Source organism: Eulemur rufifrons, chromosome 10 (genome assembly GCF_041146395.1).
Source record: "Eulemur rufifrons isolate Redbay chromosome 10, OSU_ERuf_1, whole genome shotgun sequence".
In the NCBI taxonomy this organism is placed as follows: domain Eukaryota; kingdom Metazoa; phylum Chordata; class Mammalia; order Primates; family Lemuridae; genus Eulemur; species Eulemur rufifrons.
In genome coordinates this window covers 11,170,612-11,192,460 of record NC_090992.1, presented here as the reverse complement: position 1 = coordinate 11,192,460, position 21,849 = coordinate 11,170,612, and positions in this window count along the sequence as shown.

Genomic DNA, 21,849 nt, shown 5'->3' with positions numbered 1-21,849 from the left:
GCTGGGTGTCGGAAACATTGAGGCCCTCAATAGATAGCAGCTGCTGCCATGGTTACGGTGGTGCAGTGGCTACCATGGGCATCCTTCCACGTCATACATAGAGCTTTTCCTTAGCTGTTTAGTGACTGCATAGGATTCCATTGTAAAGATAGTTTGTGCTTTATTTATTCATCTGTATATTCTGAATTTCTTAGAATGAGTATTATGTATCACATAAATAATAAGAAAATGTTTTTAAAGTTTGTACTTGTTCTTGCTACTAAAAACATAATTAGATATTGAAAGGACTCACTAAACACACACATTTGTAGATGTAAGTGGAGTACTACTTTAGGATTATTAAAGAAAGCCTCACCTAGCTGATCTTTAAATAGCAACAAAAAATTCCCACATTATTACTAATTAGGCATCCTAGAGAGACCTAGCACATGGTGACACCCCTCTAAACCGGGAACATTAGATCTCTTCATTTATTCTTTGCAATTAGCTGTAATCAGACTGCAAACACTATTCTTCAGCTAGTTAACTAACGTCATTAAGAGCCTGAGTATGAATTTTAGGCCCAACCCTCATATAAACACGATGTCCTCCCCAGTGTCTCCCATTCTGTACTGGGTTGGGCACATGGTCTATTTAAGAATCCACAGACATGTGCAAATAGGTATGATTATGAGTCAGTTTCATTTGAGATTCATCTGGGCACAGAAAGGCAGTTCCTTATATATTTAACTTTGGACATTTAACATTTTAAATATCCTATAAATGTTTTAAAAGCATATAATAATTTCCAACCTATTGTAAAGGATCACTTCTCCCAATATACAGGGTTTTTTTTTTTTTTTAAGGCAAAAGAATATATCACGTAGCCAGTTCTAAAAGGAAGTATCAGCCTTTATTTTTCACTGGAAGTTTGAAGACTTTTCTGAAATCACTGTAATGAGAACAAAGAAAACCGTGTTTCTCTTTCGACTATGTGCATAGATCACAGCTTTGCTATGCATTTCATTGTGTCTTCCCATTACTTTTGCTGTGACATTTGCCTGGTTCTAATTACACAGCTATCTCAAGGCTTCTGGGGTGTAGGAGGGAGAAGGTTTATCGGGCAACTTAAGGAACACTTTGCAAAGGGCCATTTCAGTCCACTACAGGGGCCATGAGGACACGGGAGGATGTGCCATCCATAAGGCATGTATCACAGCCCTTCCCCGCGGGATCCATTCTCCCGTCTTGTGAATGAAAGCGTAATTGTTATACACTTTGCACTCGGCATTTCACACTTGTATCTGTGACACTATGAGTGTGACTTAACTCTGTCTGTGGCATGAAGGTGTGTGTGGTGGCAATAAAACCGGTGCCTCAAGTCTGTTCCTTAAAACAGAATGAGATGAGAGAGAATTGATGCATCCAACCCCTGAAAAGAACTTTTGGTACTATAACAACCTCCAAAAAGTCTTTAAATTCAGGATTTGGAAACCAGAATGTTGAGATGAAGTGCTGCCAGGCCGTCACGGAGTTGGTCCCCCATAGACCCTTCTGTGGAGTCAGCCCACAGCAGTGGCTCTTGCTGAAAACCTCAGGTGCAGATAAAACCAGTGAGCCTCTGTCAGGCTCTGGCCATCAGTCCTACAGTTTGGGAAAGGCCACATCAGGATGTGCTCACAGCAATACAAAAATGGCAAAAGAGTAGCAAGAAATGTACCTCTCCTACACCGGGCCCCAGAAGATACACACGAAAGATAGGCATCGGCTCCGCTGAAGACAGTCTGAGAAAACAACAGCCAGACTGATCTTTTTTAAAAGAGTTTTGTCACATCATATCTCTGCTCTAAACCTTCCAATAGCTTCCCAGCACGCTCAGAATAAAATCCCAAGGCTTTCCCAGGGCCTGCAAAGTCCTACCAGGTCTACTCCCCTGCCTCACCGCCCCTGCATTAATCATTAATCTTCCTCACTTCCCACTCCCCTCTCTGCACCACCCCCCACCCTCCAGCCACAGGAATAGCATAGTTCTTCCTTTCTTCTTTCCTTCCATGAATTGACGGATCCTTCTCAGCAAAGCTGCTCAGTACTTCCACCCAATCTGGCTTTTAAACATCAGGACATTTGAAAACCATTTTATTTCAGTATTTTCCAGCACAATACATTATACCAGAGGCAAGGGAAAGAGTTGAGAGGAAAGAGATCTCCAAGTGCCCAGGGGTATTTCATTGAGACAAAACAGCAAAACTCATCTATCACGCGATAGTTTCCAGTAAGTAGCCATCATCGCATCCACAGTATAGATCTCTCCAGCAGCAAACATTTAGGGGCCATATAATTCAGGAGTCGTTGTCGAAACAGATCAATGGGTCCTGCACATGATAACAAGCTCTCACCCGCAATTGAGAGCTGGGGAGTCTGCGCCTCCCTGGACTGAGCAACCCGGGCTGTGAATGGCAAATCACCATTCAGCCCTGGGCGGGAGGCAGCACTTTCTGTTCCAAGCCCAGCCCTGAAGAGGCGGAAAGGGGAAGCAGTGTGGCTTTGTGGTTTGATTAGAGGACTGGGCCATTAGAACTTCAAGTTCTCTTTTGGGCTCTGCCAATGACTTCTCCGATGGCCTCAATACTGTCTGTCTCCTTTTGCTTAGCAGTAAAATGGAAACAACAATGCTTCCACTTAAAGGATACATCCAAGTGCTTGAAGACTTTTCACAGGTCCGGGCACCCACGAAGGAAACTTTGTTACTCAGGACAATTAGTTTTTTTAATCCCCCATTTTGTCAGAGTTTTTGTTGTACCACTTTAGAGAAATCTAGGTTTAAAGGTCACTTAAAGAGGACAAACCAAACTGAAGGTACCAATGAAAAATAAGAAGAGGAGAAAATTTTTTTTTTCTTTGTCTCCACAGTAAACAATTAAGCAAAAGTGATATTAAAATATGAAGCTCACAGGAAGTATGAAAACAATGTGTAAGAATTATTTGTTTATAGTTATGGAAAGATCGTAACTTATTGTTGAATGGAAAAGATAATGAAAGCAATGTGATTCCATTTTTGAAAATTGTGAGCACATATAGATTTAATACATTACATACAGGGGGAATAATCTAGAGGTATACACACACGAAATGATCAAGTCGTTTTCTGTAGATTTTCATTTTCTTCCTGTTGGCCTATCTGTATTTTCTGATTTTTCTACAATGAACATAAATTACTTGAGGGCTAAAAATTATTTTAGAGTAACTGATGAATATTTTAGAGGACTATGATCTTTGTGAACCTAAATAGAGAATAAACCGGGAAGCTGTTATACTGTATATATATGTGGACATGATCCAAATGAGTAATATGAAAGATTTGTTTTCATTGGAAAGAAGTTAAGTGAAAGAAGGGGAGCAGGTATTTCCTGACTTCAAGTAGACGTATTCAGGGGCCTGGTTAGGAATAGGTACTTAGATGGGCGTGGTGGCATGCGCCTGTAGTCCCAGCTACTCAGGAGGCTGAGGCAGGAGGATTGCTTGAGCCCAGGAGTTTGAGGTTGCTATGAGCTAGGCTAATGCCACGGCACTCTAGCCTGGGCAACAGACAAGACTCTGTTTCAAAACAAAAACAAACAAACAAAAAACCACTGCATAGCTACATGTGTATGAAGAATGTGTGCCTGGAGTCTGGTGACGGAGAGGTCAGAAAACAGCTATTATTCCTTGAAAATGAAAGGCATGCAAATCAACGGACATATCACAATATTGTGTTCTGAATATAGTACACTTTTGAGATTAAGACGAGTCCCCATCACTACCATCTGCTCCAAGAAGAAAAACATTCTGAAGTGTAACTAATGTAAAGTAAACTGGAATCCTGGTGACCATATCTCAAAGCAAGGAAGAGGTAGTAGCAAAAGTTTTAGTGACCCACTCCCCCAAGGAAAGAGTTCTGAACAGGGAGAGGGGGATAAAAGAAGCAAAGATGGAGCAATATATACAAAGTGCTCTTGGCTGGGAATCAGCACAGCTGGTCTGCAGAACGAGATTATGAAGCTGATGACTTCAGGGATTTCTAAAGGACATCACTCTGATCAAGAAAGGAGACAAGGGGCCAGTGTGTGGCTCACGCCTGTAATCCTAGCACTCTGGGAGGCTGAGGTGGCTGCGGAGGGGGCGGGGGGAGGGAATCGCTTGAGCTCAGGAATGTGAGACCAGCCTTAGCAAGAGCAAGACCCCATCTTTACAAAAAAATAGAAAATTAGCCAGGTGTGGCGGTGTGAACCTGTAGTCCAGCTGCTCTGGAGGCTGAGGCAGGAGGATCACTTGAGCCCAGGAGTTTGAGGTTGCAGTGAGCTAGGCTGATACCACTGAGCTCTAGCTGGAGCAACAGAGCAAGACTTTGTCTCAAAAAAAAAAAAAAAAAAAAAAAAAAAAAAAGAAATGAAATGAAAACAGAAAAAAAGATGACATTATTTCTCAACTCTCTCTTTCTCTGTCCAAATTCCAAGAAGACAGTCTGGCTGATTCTGTCCACTAATGATGGCTTTCCCCAAGGTCAGTTGTCCACCTATAGTCTAATCATCTGAGATCACAGACAAGGCAGGGTCATGTAATATCAAAATACAAAAAGACACAGCCCTGGGAGAGGAGAGGACAGTTATGAGAGGTGGTGGCAAGAGCCAGGAAGGAGGTGTCCGCTGTGGGAGGTAATTTTAGAACAGGAGAGGGGATTAGAGAAGGGGTCCCCAGTTCAAACTACCTGAACACATTATATCACTTACACTACAAGCTTGATAATAGAGAGGCTCATGTTAGATAATTTCCAAAGCCCTGCCAGCCAGAGAGCACTGTGGTAAAGTTTCAGTCCAAACCAGTTTGAGAATAATTGCTCCTAAATAAAGAACATTTGTTTGCAGCATGAGTTTCAGTGGAGGTAGGTATATTGTGCACTGGTAGACAGAGCGTGGATTTTGGAGTCAGGCTCCGAGCTTGCAGTTTACCTCCGGTGGCACAGAGGCTCTCCAACGCCACCTTGGATGTTTACCACGAGGGATGAATGAAGTCACCGACACAGAGGACTAGCTGCAATGCCTGGCATGTTGTTATGATGAGATATAAAAATTCCACTGTGGTGTTAGCAGGAAAAAAAAAAATGTCTGAACTAAACCATTTCTCTCTCTCTGCCTGATTTCAGCTTTTAATCTTATCAGGAGCTCATAATCTGCTATCAACTTTTTGGGACAGAAATCAATGGGATCTCAGAAAAAATTCTTATTATGATGAGCTCTCAGGATAAAGTGGAACGAATAAAGCAGAATTCCCTATTTCATCACATGGGCATCGACAAAGGATTGTTTTTAAGTGATGAGGGGAAGGGAAGGCCCTTTCTTGCTGAACCCCGGTTCAAACTGGCGGCCCCCCTCCTCCACCGTGCCCCCGCCCCTACTCACACCCTCCCCGCCTCCTGCCTGCTGTTAGCATCTCCCCAGCACTGTCCTAGCGCCTGTGATGTACCCTCCCAGGACCGGCTTCAAGAGAGGGAAAAAATACACTTTTTATTGATTTCATTTCATATACATTTATGCCGTTGGTTGGCTGCTTTTATGTTACATCCAGCCTTCAGAAATCAGGTTGGATGTGTCATGTCGTGATGTAAGAGAGACTGAGGCCTGCAGAGAGAGCACCCCTGGACTTTAATGGGAGCGAGCACATTCAAAGGAAGAATTTTGCTTTCAGTATATTTAACACTGCTTGCCTGGAGTTCCGTCTCCACAGGGGCTAACATCTGTGTGCAGACAGCGGGGAGGGGAGCTCCTGACCTGGGCCCTGCTGAGAACAAAGCCAGGACACCTGGGAATTAAAGGGCTCCGTCCTTCAAAGCCTTGCTTATCATTCCCCTGCATGTCTGGACACTTTTACTACCTGCACATACATCACTGAGCAATTCATATCGAGCATCACCGTGCAAGTTTACAAACCTGATATAAATGACATCGTATTGCACGCATCCTATTGTCTCTTACTCTTTTTCATCAACATTATGTTTTCGAGATTTATCCACATGGCTCTAGTGTATTCATTTTAATGGCTGTAGAGAATTTTATTGTTTGCAATGTTTTATTTCTTGAGTGGAGGGATGGGTAACTTCGGTGTTTGTTATATTCGTTTCTAAACTTTATAGGAAGTCTGAAATATTTCATGATTTGAAAAAGAAAGCAAGTGCTATCTTGCTTTCTGGATAACAGTGCATCTTGCTGCCGCACTTGGCTGTGCTGGGAGGCAGCAGAACGCAGCTCTCCATTCACCCACAGCTCTGTAGGCTCGAGCTCAGCCTGTAATTGTTTTGTAATAACACGTAGTTGTATTTATTGAACATTTATGCTATGCCAGGCACTGTGCCCAGTGCTTTGAGAGGGTGATCTCATTTAATCCTCATAACAATCCTACAGGGAGGAGGGTGTCATTATTATCCTGGATTTCTAGCTAAGAAACTGAGGCTCAGAGGTTTGGTAACAAGCCAATATTTCACAGCTAGGAAGGTGTGGAGCCAGGGTTTGAAAGGCCTCCAAGATTCATGTTCTCCCCACCGTAACATTGCTTCATAGTTGGAAGAGCAACTTCGTAGTTGCCTTTGGCTTGGTTTGGACATTCTCAGTTTGCCTGTTCCCTCCCCAAGATACTCTCACCCAGACACCAACTATAGGATGGAAGGACAAAAGGTGCACTGGGATGGTAACCTTTACCCAAACCCTCCTTCACTATGGTCTTGGTGAAGAAAACACCTTCAGATTCAAAGGGCTGGGCATAGTGGCTCACGTCTGTAATCCCAGCACTTTGGGAGGCCAAAGTGGATTACTTCAGGCCAGGAGTTTGAGACCAGCCTGGGCAACATACCGAGACCCTTACAAAAAATTTAAAAATTAGCTGAGCCCGGAGATGCACACCTGTAGTTCCAGCTACTCAGGAGACTGAGACAGGCAGATCACTTGAGCCCAGGAGTTGGAGGTTGCAGTGAGCTATGATGACACCACTCTATTCCAGCCTGGGCAACAGAGAGAGATCTTGTCTCAAAAAAAAAAAAAAAAAAAAAAACAAAGAAAAGAAAAGTTCAAAGGACTAGGCACTACCCTACACTGACTGCCACCCCACTGAATGAATGCAGACACTTGCCCAGTTTCTGTCCTTCCACATAAGGAGGAGGGCTTGGTTGGGAACTACCAAGGACTTGGCCAGCAGACTCTTTTGGGCCAGGCCTTTAAACTTTTGAGATTTTTCTCTAAATGAGTTTATATTTAACATCATTGCCATTCTTCTTTTGCCTTCTCACCTTTCTTCCTCTTCTTCTTGGTATTCTTTGAATGCTAAGAGCATTTACATTATTTTATGTGAAGATTTTAAATATGCCAATTTCATAGCTCCATTTTGGTATTTTTCATATTTTTTTTAATATATGGGAGCCTTTAAAACCTGGAAGTGGCCTGGACCTCTGAGAAGGCTTGCTTTCACTGTGGCGCGAGGGGAAGGCCCCAGAGTCTTGTAGATCATTCTCTGTGTGTTGAGCATTCTCTCGGGAGCCCCAGAGGACTCTGAAGCTGTTGCAACAGCCTGACAAGATGAAAACTCTCGGATAATTCTGAATTCACTACCTGTGGAAGGCCCAATAAAAGATGACCTGAAAGATAACAGTGCTTTTGTTTGTATATTTGTTTGTTTTGCCATATGTCCAATCCAGATTAGCACTGGCTGTGGATTAGTGACTATTACAAATTGCTACTGCAGGGGCCAGTGGACAGGTAACACCTCTCAGCTGCAACCTTCCCCCAAAACCTTCAGCAGCCCTGCAGCTATTACTCCTATCCCGCGGCTGCGTTATGGAAATCCAAACCAGTGGGTGAAAAAAGAAATAAACCACATGCCTCTGAAAAATCAGCATTCTATTAATCAGTCCAACAAGATTGCTTCCTAGTCACGGATCTGATCTGCTGTTTTAATAATTCCAAGTGTTCTAAGGAAGACTGCTGCTCCTTTTAAAAGACTGCTGTAACTTCTGGCACTTGTGACAAAACCTGGGTGAATTATTAGACAATTTCATGCTGGTTTGCAGAGTGATTAAAACAAGTGGCCTTGAATGATAGCATATGTTATAAAGAGATGGAGCCTTTCAGTTATAAAAGATGTATCAATCAGGGGAAAGCAAATACAAATTAAAGTTTGATGAGCAATTGGATATTAATTGGTACTAACTCTGCTTTTTATGTCACTTTGATGTGGGGTGGATCATAAACATGGTAAGCGATACTAATAATGTATATTCACTTCAATACAACTTTATGACTCCATTTATTAAAAAAACCAATACTGAGATTGAGTTGTGAGTGCACTGGTGTGCACTTTTCCTATTGTATACCTTCATCTAACTCTTGCCACACAGGCTCTCAGCCACAGCCTGCAGCCTCCATTGCAGTTGGTTAGACATGCAAGAGTCATTGCCTTGTTTTTTCTTATGCATCTAAGCATCAATTCTAAATTATAGCAAAAACGAACGTAACAGCAAACTAAGGCTTTATATTTTTTTCTAGAGTTTTTTTTTCCCAAGTTGCCTGCTCTTTTCTGAATTTAGACAGTAGTCTCAAGGGCAGGAATGCCATCTTGACGTCACTAAATAGACCTATAAATAGTGTAGACCTATAAATAGCCATGTTATGTGCCAAATATAACCCAAAACATTTTATCTCAACTATAAAAGTAATTTTTTCCAATTATAAAAATACAAAGGTGATACATGATCACTAATAAAAGAAGAAAAAAACTATCTTTCTAAAAATTAAAATGAGACCTGCTGAATAATCAGTTTTACATGTCCTTTCTCTTTTGACAATCCATTTGGACAATTTTTTAAATTTTATATTACCTGGATTCATAGCCCAGTTCTGCCATTTCTTCTCTGTATGATCCACTTAACCTCTCTGTGCTTTAATTTTCTCATCTGTAAAATGGGCATAATAATACATACCTTAAGGATCACTGTTAAACCAAATGAGACTTTTTAAAAAAAAAACAGTAAAACTATTATTTAACACTTAACACTATGCCCGACATGTCCTCAAAAAGTTAGCTATTTTTATTATGAAAATGTTATTTATAATAGGTGGGGTCTATTCGATTGTATCACCCACCTATAATTTATTTAATCAACTTGCTCTTGCTGGTGTTTCAGGTTGACACCAACATTTCTCATTACTACCTGGCTTAGCACTGCATTTGAGGCACTCACTTCTGTGGAACAAATTTATTCTACTAGTTTAGTTTGTTGTTTTGTTTTTAAACCAACCACAATTTGCCTTTGTTTGGGTCAAAATGTAGCCCAGTTTAGAGCTAGGCTGAATACTTTCTTGAGATCTTTGGAAAGACCAAGAGGATATTTTGTTGCTATTGGGGAAGTAAGCTTTGTCCACCCTGGGTGTTGGAACCAGGCAAACACTGCTGTGCATTGGCGTTTTTTCTTTTCGTAGAAGGAAACCTAACTATTAATTAGGCTAAAGCCCTCAGGGAAGTACTTCACTGGGCTATTTGCCTCAGAACCTATATTTTTATTGTCTGACCATTAATTGGAACAGATTATTTAAAAGGGATGTATATTAATAAATAGCAAGAATGGGAACTGAAAACTAAAGCAGGGTAAGGGTTCCACGGTATATACATATCGAGTCGGAGGAGACCCCCAGCGGGCAATGAAAGGGGCTGTTTTGCAAAGCAGAGGGAGGAAGGAGGTCAAGTGCAGGAATTGGAGGGACGCTTGTGCTTTGGATCTGTTTGGTTAAAAGGCAGGTTTGTGCAGAGAATTAGAGAAACAGACTGTAGAACAGACACCTCGTGCTATAAGGCCCTCAGCAAACAAAAGACATGTGTTGCATATCAGTAAAATAGGTTTTCTTTTATTGCCAAGGGACTCAGATGTCATAATTTTCCCTCAAAAGTAAAATGGCTTATTTTTAAAATAGGCTGAGAGTCCCCGCTCCTTATATCTATTCTTAATTCAAGAAATATATCTAACTGTATTCTAACAAGAGTCAGTCTCAGAAGAAATTAATGAGGAACATCCATTAATTATTTACGCCCTGGAACAGTAGGTCTGCTAATGTTTCTGCTAATCACCAAAGCTAAACAGATGTATCTTCATAAAGACAATCTTGAAGAATAGAATGAGTATGAAAGAGGCACAAATTGAAAAAATACGTGTATATATATAGCAATGGCAAGAAATAATAGTGAATGCATGACTGCCCCCCAGACAATATTTGTTTAAACTGCAAGGCAGAGTAAAATTGTTAGAGCGAGTTCTGTTCCTGATTTCTAATATTTAAATATTATTCTAAGCAATAATAATAGGAGTTGAATTTGTGGGGGCTTAAACTAACGCTTCGGAATGAAGAGAATTAGACTCCTACTCTTTAAAACAGCATTTAGGTAGCTACCCGATTCCCATAAGCATTCTAAAAGCAGCTTCTTTCATGGATGTTAAATAAATGGCAAGGTTGTCAATTTTCAAATCGTCATACACAAATCCAAAATGATTCAAACCTTCATTTTTGCCTTCATCCAAATTTGGTCAGAATAAAATCTGTTGGCCCCTTTTTTGAGGTGCAAAGAGGTTGTTAACACAGTTCCCTGTAGTTCTGTGACCTGCAGCATGTAGTAGTAAGGTGGGGCTGTTTCTGAAAGCCAGACCATCTGGATTTAGAGCCTGGCTCTGCCACTTACCAGCTTGGTAACTTGGGCAATTTAACCTCTCAGCACCTCAATTTCCCTACTGGCAAAAATGGGATAATCAGAGTACCCACCTCAAAAGGTTATAAAATGGGTTCTTAGGACAGCCCAAAACATGTGCTTAGTTTATGTGAGTTGCTGTTATTATTATCAAGATAGCCTTACTGTGGTCCATTTAAAAGAATGACAGTCCTGGGTATTTTACATGAAATTCACATGTTGTACAGCTGCAGCATTCTGGATGGAATGATAGTGGTGGACTCCACATTGCCTCCTAGCTCAGATTCCCCGTCATGACGTCTCTCACTATTCCTTGGGTGGAACACAATTCCCGTCACGTTCTGAGGGAGGTTCACTGGATGGTTGGTATCAACGTGATGACCAGAATGGGGTCCACAGGGGATGTGGTTTGCTAACCTTGTCGTTTGCACAGTGTTGTGCTCCAGGCCCCCACTGGTGACTGGGGATTAGATCCTTTCTTTTTTTTTTTTTTTTTTTTTTTGAGACAGAGTCTCACTCTGTTGCCCGGGCTAGAGTGAGTGCCGTGGCGTCAGCCTAGCTCACAGCAACCTCAAACTCCTGGGCTCAAGCGATCCTACTGCCTCAGCCTCCCGAGTAGCTGGGACTACAGGCATGCGCCACCATGCCCGGCTAATTTTTTCTCTATATATTTTAGTTGTCCATATAATTTCTTTCTATTTTTTAGTAGAGACGGGGTCTCGCTCTTGCTCAGGCTGGTCTCGAACTCCTGACCTTGAGCGATCCACCCGCCTCGGCCTCCCAGAGTGCTAGGATTACAGGCGTGAGCCACCGCGCCCGGCCAGATCCTTTCGATGGCACTTGTCACACTCAGATTTTGTATCCAAGTTTTCACAGGGCGGTATGTCCTTACCCCTTTTGGGGAAGGTCACCTGTGTCCTGCCTGCTGAATTATGTGTCATCAGTATATGGAGGGATCCTAGGAAGCACTTCCCATGACAGAATCACTTGGGGAAGTTTAAATATGTACGGATGTATATATATGCTATTATACACATACACACACACACACACATATTGTGTGTGTGTGCTTGTGTACTCAAGCCCCTCTCTAGGATTACTGAATTAGGATCCTCAGAGCTGGGGCCCAGTAATCTGTATTTTTTAAAAAGTTTCCCTAGGAGCCCTCTGGGACACAGTCTGATATCAGAGCTGCTGTTCAAAGGCAGTGATTCTCAACATCCTGTGTCATGGCACATTTGATCTAAAGGGTGTCAACATCTGTGAAGGATCTGTCACAGATTAGGGTGGATTTAAGGTTATCCCTCCAAAGAAGCCACTCTCCCTCTCTTGCATTCTCTACTGCCGTCTTGCATGGAGAGAAGAGGGGGCTCTACTGCTACTCCTAAACTGGCATCCTGTCTGATCTCTGCAGGGGTCTGCAGTGACCGAGTGCCACTGATGGGCCGTTAATAAAGGTGGTTGAAACACTGTTTACCTACCAGAAAAACATTGGTGGAGTGGGTGGTATTTTCAACAGCTTGTCCGAACAATGCACTGCTCATGTGGTTCTGCCAAACGCACCGAGGGGGGCAGGGCAGGATCCTGCTCTAGTCTAGCCTGACGAACGGCATGTTTTCCCGTGGGCCCAAATGACTAGCTCACCTTTGAAGCAAGACCCCTTCACTGGCATGGGTCCTCCCCCTCACCCCACAATCAACCTCTCCCTAGTACCCCTGCACACTTTCCTCTCTGCGCCTGCTCAACTGGGATGGCCTCGGCTGCCAACTCATAGGAGGCTATAGCGGAAATAAAGACATGAAACAACACAAGAACAATAGATGGCTTTAGTATCATCCTCCCTCTGTTTTCCACCCACCCCCATGAACACACCCATTTAGCATCAGTGATTCCAGAAGCAGTCGTTAGGTTGTGAAATTAACATAGAAATACCATAAGGAGAAGAGAGCCCACGACCTAAAACCGAGCTCCCTGGAATGGCACGTTAGCTCATTTGTCCCAGTGTGGGCTGGCAAAGCCCACATGCCATTAGCTGTACTGACAAAACCAAAGCTTTCTGTGTCACTTATATGTTTTATTAAACAACACGACCTGTCAGGCCACGTAACTGGCACTGTTTTCTGTACACAGACCAACTGAATTCCAAGAGCTGCTCTGCTGCACGGCGAATTATATTTAAGTTCTTTCTACTCACAACGGTCACGTTTCTGTCTCCCTCCGCACACATCCCTAACCTGCACTACATGCTTATTTGCTGTATGGTCTATAAAAACATATAAGCTCTCGCAGAGCAGAAAGCAATTAATCTGAAGTGAAATCACAAACACTTCATAAACCACAAAAAATGGAAAAAGGTAGAGTGAAAAGATAAATATTTTGATGACTACCAAAATTGGTGATACTTACGTATTTTGTGCTACGTGGTAGCAAAACTTTCTAATTTGCCTATGCATGTATTCAAAATTATGATTTCCAGACCACTTGTTAACTGACCTTCACAAACTTCTGCTCGGGTGTTTTTACTCTAGGACAGATACTATCACCTTTAAAAAGCAACATCCAGGATCGCACGGATTACTAAAATATCTGCAGGGTGTTTTAAATAACAATTAAGCCAGCTAGTGAGAGAAAGGAAAACAAATTAAACAGCTATTCCAGAATTTCTCTTCTTCCCAGTGTTGCCAGGTGTGGATTGTTTGGAAAAAGGAGATGGTTCTCATAAAAAAACTGAACTACTAAAGTTATGCAAAGGCAGCACGTATAGGGAATCTGCCAGGAAGTTTCCTCTGTGCTTACTGGAGAATTTAATATACTCCTGAGACAAATGTGCAGATAACATTCATTTGTTCCTGATATGATGCAGTGTGATAAGTTCTTCAAAAATTCTGTAAGTTGCTTTTCAATATTACTATCCATACCTGAATTTCCTACACGAAAGCCCAAACTTTCATGTAACTTGTGATCTCATAGTGGAGAGTACTATAACACTGTAAAGGTTTGATTACATAATCCTTAGCTGTGCTGCCTGAAAAAAAAGCATGTTGGTTATGAGACAGGCTTGTTTTTTTCTGTATGTGCTTCCCCTTTTGGGTTACAGGGTTGTGTTAGAATGGAATCCACAAATAGTATCAATTCCCAGTGGAAAAAGTCCCTTCACTTCAGGTTCCAGACCTAGTCCAGATAAAGCCATTATCAAAAATTTCACACCTGCTATGGCGTGTTTTGATTTTAAATTTGAAGAACAACTTTGCCTCTGGCTTCTGGGTAGTCACAGTAAGCAGATCACTCCAACAACAGAAAGGAGGAGGCAGAAAAGGAAGAGAGACTCCCTGTGAATTTGGCAGTGTCCCTGGCCAGCCCTGAGGGAAGCTGCGTTGCCACACGCTCCTTTCTTCCTAAGGGGAACTCTTTGCTACTGGGAATGGGTTAAAAAAAAAAAAACAAAACAGGATTAGAGTTTTACGAATAGAGGTGATATCCTAAGGAAGTGTAAAATAAACACAGTCTCACAGAAGAAAAACTCTCCTCTGGGTCAGACGTGAAGAGAGGGAAGCAAGCATCATAAAGATTCATCATTTCCAGACGAAATGTGTGTGTATTTTCCATTTGAGTGTTTAAAACATCTTTATCTTCCAGGATGCTCAATAAATCAACACATTTGCTTAAATGGTCACAATAGAACCCACTAAAAAAAGGCATGTTGAGGCGGGGCACGGTGGCTCACGCTTGTAATCCTAGCACTCTGAGAAGCCAAGGCGGGAGGATCCCTTGAGGTCAGGAGTTCGAGACCAGCCTGAGCAAAAGCTAGACCCCCGTCTCTACTAAAAGTAGAAAGAAATGATCTGGACAACTAAAAATATATATAGAAAAAAAATTAGCTGGGCATGGTGGCACATACCTGTAATCCCAGCTACTCGGGAGGCTGAGGCAGAAGGATCCCTTGAGCCCAGGAGTTTGAGGTTGCTGTGAGCTTGATGCCACGGCACTCTAGCCCGGGCAAGTGTGAGACTCTGTCTCAAAAAAAAAAAAGGCATGTTGAATAGTTTTACTAACATGATTCTTTTCACAGCATGTATTGTTTGAATGTTAATTTTATAAAAGTTACAAGATGGAGGAAATGACAGCTTGCTTTTAAGTGTTTTTCTGCCTTTTATCCAGAAAAACAAAATCCATGAATGATTTGTGCAGTTATTTCACATACTTTGTACTAATGATATATCTGTTAATAGCCATTCTAGTGTCCCCCAAACAATCTATTCTCTATGCAAAATAATTTTGCTATTTTAATTGTTTTCCTTTGGTCACACCCTAAAGCATAATTCATTGGCCATCTTCTGTGCAACTATATGCACTTTACAAGGAAAAACCTCACTTTACATTACTTAAAAGATTCACACCGTAAGATTTATCAGGTTGGAGCAGATCATATGACACAAAAGAACAGCCAGTAAGGGTGATTCTGAAGTAGGACTCTATTAAATACCCAGGTCAAAGAGCTCAAGACTAGGGAAGTATTTATGCTTTTATGTCGTAAAAGGAAAACTGGCGAGAGAGGATTCTAGTCAGGAAAGTGAGCCCCTTCAACCATCTTGGGTAACTCGCAAGACTGTCAGAACACACTGCATTTGACTTACCTCATGACTACACGTAATGCCCACTTATAATTGCTAAGGATTGGAAACTGTCAGGACCTAGAGTCTAGTTGTCTTTATCTGGTTGATCATCATGGTGATTATAGAAGTATAGAGGTGCAAACTCAGGTATGCGGTATTACCTTCTCTTTTCTCCAGTATTGCTAACACATGTATTTGGGCAATTCCACAAGGTAAAAAATTCAATCATACTTAAAAATCCATTTAGACAACTTGATAAGCTTATATCTGCTAATAGTGATATACATTTCACAAAGTACTTTCAGTGAAGTCTCATGGAATGTTCACTGCAGTCCTATGAACATTAAACAGGTTTTAATATTATAATACCCATTTTACGTTAAACAGTCTTCAAAAGACTAAGTAATTAATCCCAGCTCACATGGGTAGCAAGAATCTTGATGTAAACATAGTATCACCAAGCAACGGTTAAAAGCCCTCCTTTGACGTCAGACACAACGTGTTTTTAACTCTTGGCTTTGCTTTGCGACTATGGAAGACACACCTCTCTATGCCTCAGTTTTCCCTCGTTCAAAAAAGGAAAAACAAAAGCATACCTCATAGGCCGGGCGCGGTGGCTCACGCCTGTAATCCTAGCACTCTGGGAGGCCGAGGTGGGCAGATAGTTTGAGCTCAGGAGTTCAAGACCAGCCTGAGCAAGAGCGAGACCCCATCTCTACTAAAAATAGAAAGAAATTATACGGACAACTAAAAATATATATAGAAAAAATTAGCCGGGCATGGTGGTGCATGCCTGTAGTCCCAGCTACTCGGGAGGCTGAGACAGGAGGATCGCTTGAGCTCAGGAGTTTGAGGTTGCTGTGAGCTAGGCTGACGCCACGGCACTCACTCTAACCTGGGCAACAGAGTGAGACTCTGTCTCAAAAAAAAAAAACAAACAAACAAAAAAAAAAACAAAAGCATACCTCATAGAGTTGTTGAAAGGATTAAACGTTTAAAAACCACTCAGCACAATGAGTCAGATAATAAGCAATGGAATGGCGACAATGTTATTTTGATCATGAGGCTGGGGCTCTATTGGCCATCGTGTGGCTGAGGAATGCCCAAGTTGTGGGGAATGAGCCGCCTGTGCCAGCTTGGGGGGCTCTGGGACCTCTGTTTGCCGCCCCTCTCACAGATCAAGAATACTGACATCGAAAGCACTGCACGAAAATGGTGCCATGCTTAAAGAAACCAAGACTTAATTTTTTTTTTAAATAGGAAGTATATCATGATATAGAATCATTTCTTCTTAGCACCATTGAAATTGACTGTGGTGAAATGAAATGAAAATTAACCAAGTACAAAGCAGAGATAGGTTGTTTTGTCACCTCTCCTGGTTCTTCTTTGAGTCATTTACTCAACAGTTATTAAAGGGCTTCTGCGTGCCGAATATTTTACCCAGTCTCATCTAATATGCTTTCTTGATTTCTCATTTGTGGCACACAGAAAAATCCATCATATTTCTAGGCAAGAATGGTAAAAGATGACCCTACTTAAATATTGAACGCAACCAGAATTCATTGTATGATACTTTTCTCCTATTTTAAATGTGCAGATTTTCTTTGGATTCTGATTCATGTAGGCCACAAAGAAAGGAAAAACAAGTGAAACCACCTTCTGTAACCAATTTTGCCACCCCGAGTCTAGGAAGCATGAAACTACTGCCAGCGATGATAAGCAAAATCTCAAAATGAATAAAAAGGCCATCCTGCCGGGTTGTAAAACAGGAGAGGCAAAATGTGCTGTGTAGCTGTCTTGACAGGCAATGTTGAAAGTTTTCTGAACGTGTCTGAATGTAACAGGTTCTACTTTTTTTTTTTTTTCTGGGTTAGGCTATTTCAGAGAAATTGATAGGTGTCTACAACTCACAAATAGTTTTCCAAAAATCCTAGGAACTCATCACAGAAGCTTTCCATAAAAATAGAGTTCTTACATAAGTCCTCACTCTTAAGTAGATTTTAATCCTTTACCTCAATCTTTAAAGATTTTTCTGTAGTTTTATCTGATTTACCAATAATATTCACTGGAAAATTTAAAATTTAAGAGTGGATGAAACTTCTTTGACATACTTAGTCCTCAGGAGACCACGGAGCACTATTCTATTGAGATGACTCCAAATAACTTTCACATGAATGGCTAACGTGCAGAAATGTATAATTTATTAGGACTTAAATAAATCAGGGAGAGAAGTGCTTTAAAGTTATTGGTAGAAAATTTTCAAAAAATGAAAAAGTTACAATTCTAAGAAATTAATTTCCATGCATAAAAGCTTCCTTCCCTATCTTTATAAATATTTCAAGGCAAAATGTGTTGACAATTCTTTAATAACAACATGCATGCTTTTTACTGGCAATAATAGTAAAATTTTTTTAAACCATATGACATAATACAATTTTATTTTTAGGGGAAAACACCTTCCTTAAAACATGTACTATGTTGCCAGCAGAATGTTATAATCATTCTGTCTCAGCAATTTCCCTGATACAGTTGTTACACTGGAAATATTCCCTATGGCTACAAAATTTATCAAGAATAAAAAGCTTTTCATTGAACCTATTAGAACATACCTAGTTTTCTCATGGGCTGTCAAAGAATAAAAATTTCCCTTTCCCCTAAGGCTGCTTACATCTTGTTTTTCTTTTTTTACATATGACAATTAATACCATAACTACTGCTAGTTAATAAACATTTCTTTTTTTGAGACCATCTTGCTCTGTTGCCCAGGCTAGAGTGCTGTGGCATCAGCCTAGCTCATAGCAACCTCAAACTCCCGGGCTCAAGTGATCCTCCTGCCTCAGCCTCCCGAGTAGCTGGGACTAGAGGCGCGCACCACCACACCTGGCTAATTTTTTTTTCTATTTTTAGTTGCTGGGCTAATATTTTCTAAGTTTTTAGTAGAGACGGAGGTCTCACTCTTGTTGAGGCTGGTCTCGAACTCCTGAGCTCAAGTGATCCTCCGGCCTCAGCCTCTCAGAGTGCTAGGATTACAGGCATGAGCCACCGAGCCCGAGCCAATAAACATTTCCTAGTTGCCAAAATAGCAAAAATTAGAAATCCACAAGGATTTGGAATGACCGTACTGAAATAAGAAATCTAAACATGTAGAAATCAAATAATTCCATAAACAGAAGAATGACATGAACATTGGTTTTATTCGCTGAGAATATATTCTTTTAAAAAATCTAGGGCATAAACATAACTATAAATGAACACTGCTATTCTCAGCACTTTCTTTCTACAAAATTCAGTATACTATATGAAAACATCATTAAATTAAAGCATGTAAACTTATTTATGTACAACATGATTTTTTTAATGCCAAGGTTAAAAGGAAGAAGGCACCAGAAATATTGAAAAACATAAAGAAGCAAGGTAGAAGAAATACTGCAAGATTATCATAATTCAGTTTGCCACAGGGAAAATATTTAAGATAAAATTGAAAATAAAATAAACATAGGTTATGATATAGCCAAATTATTGTGAAATGTCATCAAATTGGCTGGCTGTACATTGTGGAGGTCACAGAAAATTATTACTTTAAAATGTTTCCCCACAAATTAGCATAAATAAGCACTGTTCTCTATGGTTTCCAATATGCTACCTAAAAACACGGTGTTGCTCCCCAAGGGAGTCTGGCCAATACAAGGCAGATGAGACAGATGGAGCCAGAAATGACAGTGTTTGACAGGCATTAATAAAAAAAGACCAGTGACATTCTACAAAGTTGCAATATTCCATTTTATTAGAAGCAGTAGAGCACAGAGGTTAAGAACATGAGCTCTGGAGTCAGACTTGTGTTCAAATCCCTATCCCCCCACTACAGGTTGTGTGACCTCGGGGAAGCCACTTAAACCCTCCAAAACTGTTTTCAATGCTTAACAGGGAGATAAAGCACCTTCCTCAAAGGCTGTTGTAATCACAGAACGTAGGCAAACTACTTAGCCCACTACCTGGATCGCAGTATGCATTCAATACATGCCAGTTATTTTTTTAAAAAGTGAGTTTAAAATTACAAACCAGTTTAATTGAAAATACTTGCTTGGTATCATGGTATTATATGAAAGTCAGGTTTTATTGCTTAAGGAATCCCAAAAGGAAAGTACACGGACAAGAGAGTAGAAAATATTGAAATGTACAAGTAACTTATATTTCTATGGTTAGTGCTGATTTCATTACTTTGTAGACATAATGGTTTTCCGTCTATGGATTTCTGAAGACATTGCAACATGGTCATGGTCATGTTCCCAATCTTCTCTTCACATTTTAGAAACTGGAAAAGCTCAGGCATGTAAAGAGACAAATGACATGTTTGGTCAAGGTTTTAAAAAAGTGGCAAAGATAGGTAATTATTTTTTATGTAAGTAAGGGTCTATTTCTTGTAAACTTTCAGGGGTATGTGTGAAAAGAGTGAAATTCAACGGCACAATGTTAGAATATGTACAATTTTCTCACAGATTATCAAAATTGGTTTTGAATAGTTGATAACTAAGGTGAACTCTGAGTGCAAAATTAAATTCAAAGCCAAATAATTTTTTAATGATTTGTAGACCTGAAATAGTTATAGTTGTATGGACTTCACAGCCAGCTCCCTTTTAAATATATGAATAATTTTTGCAAAGTGACTTGAGTTACATAAAAATTAGCACCAGTATACCAATATTCCACCTCCTTTCCAGGACAAATAATGACAAAAATATAAAAGTGTAGGCAAGTTTAAAAGTCACTCAGAAGTTGTCTGTTTTTAAAATTAAAAACACCCTTCATGTTCAAGAAAGAGCAGCAAGTAGCTAGTTAAGAAGCTGATGTATACATTATTTTCACTTTTTAGACTAAAGGTCAACTTCAGACTCCAAACTATTTTTCCAAGCAAAATACAGAACATAATAGTAACTATGATGTCACAGCAAGGAAGACAGTGATTTAAAAATGCAGTCTACCCTGCAGGCTAGTTTTCCAAACTGCAATTCTGAAAGCCAAATAGTGGGTACTGACAAGAACTTTTACCTAATATTATTTATTTATTTATTTATTTTTTTTTTGAGACAGAGTCTCACTTTGTTGCCCAGGCTAGAGTGAGTGCCGTGGCGTCAGCTTAGCTCACAGCAACCTCAGACTCCTCGGCTTAAGCGATCCTACTGCCTCAGCCTCCCGAGTAGCTGGGACTACAGGCATGCGCCACTATGCCCGGCTAATTTTTTTCTATATAGATTTTTAGGTGTCCATATAATGTCTTTCTATTTTTAGTAGAGACGGGGTCTCGCTCAGGCTGGTCTCGAACTCCTGACCTTGAGCAATCCACCCGCCTCGGCCTCCCAGAGTGCTAGGATTACAGGCGTGAGCCACCGCGCCCGGCCCCTAATATTATTTAAATATGAGGTGCATACTGGGTAGTAAGGGTACTGTGTTGTAAATTTTTGTTTGGGGTGTGTGTGTGTGTGTCTGTGTATGTGTATACTGTGTTGCAATGCAAAATGTGTCTCATTGTGAGTTCAGTCACTGGTCTAAGACTAAATTTTGCCTTTTGGAGCCCTCTACAGGCTCTAAATGTCAAGAATTTAAATCCTACAGTAAATAAATAACCCTTCTGTTGGGGAGTGGTTCAAAACTAGCACTCAGTAATTTATGCAGGAATACATGTTTACATAAATATTTAGGCAGCATTTGGTCTAAGAACTTGTGAGCAGCCTCAATCTTGAAGCCGAACCATCCTCAAGAAATAAAATTAAATTGGCAAGATCTGTGTTAGGCCTTACTATCTAATTCATAATTGGAAGAAATATACCACCATCTCACAATAGCAGTAGTTTGGGGGCAAACTAAGAAGAAATGAAATCACAAGGACTTTAGAAAATTATTAAGAAGACATTCATCTTTATACAGTTTTACAAAGCAGTGTTAAGAAACTAATCAATAGAAACATGGCTAAGCAATTAAAAAGCTTGTTTCCACCACTAGTCTCCTACAAAAAATTGAGTAAAGAATAATTTTGAACAATCAAGTGCTAAATCATAACCCCAACTCTAAATAGCTATTAGATTAAGGCCTTCTTTCTTTGCTGCTCTTTCATAAAGGAAAAGATAATTTAACATAAATACAAAAAAGTGACAATATTTATCATGCTTAAGGGCCATCCTACAACCAACCAAAACCAAAAAAATCTGTTTGCAGAAGCTTACATGCCAACTACAAATAACTTTCAAACAATCATCAAACACTCTTCTGACCTTAATTTCACCTGTATCAAGTCGCCTATCTCAGAATGCTAGAATGGTTTAGTTAACCTAGGGTCGATTGCAGAAAAGGAAAGAGGCCAAATAGTAGATCATCCTGTTGAAAGGAGATCTCTTGGCAATAAAATCAATTTAGGATAAATGAAGGTGATTCATAACACATGCAATAGCAGTATATAGCCTTTTTTCCCCTTTTTTTGTTTTGACTCAGCATTGGTTGGCCCCTCTAGTAG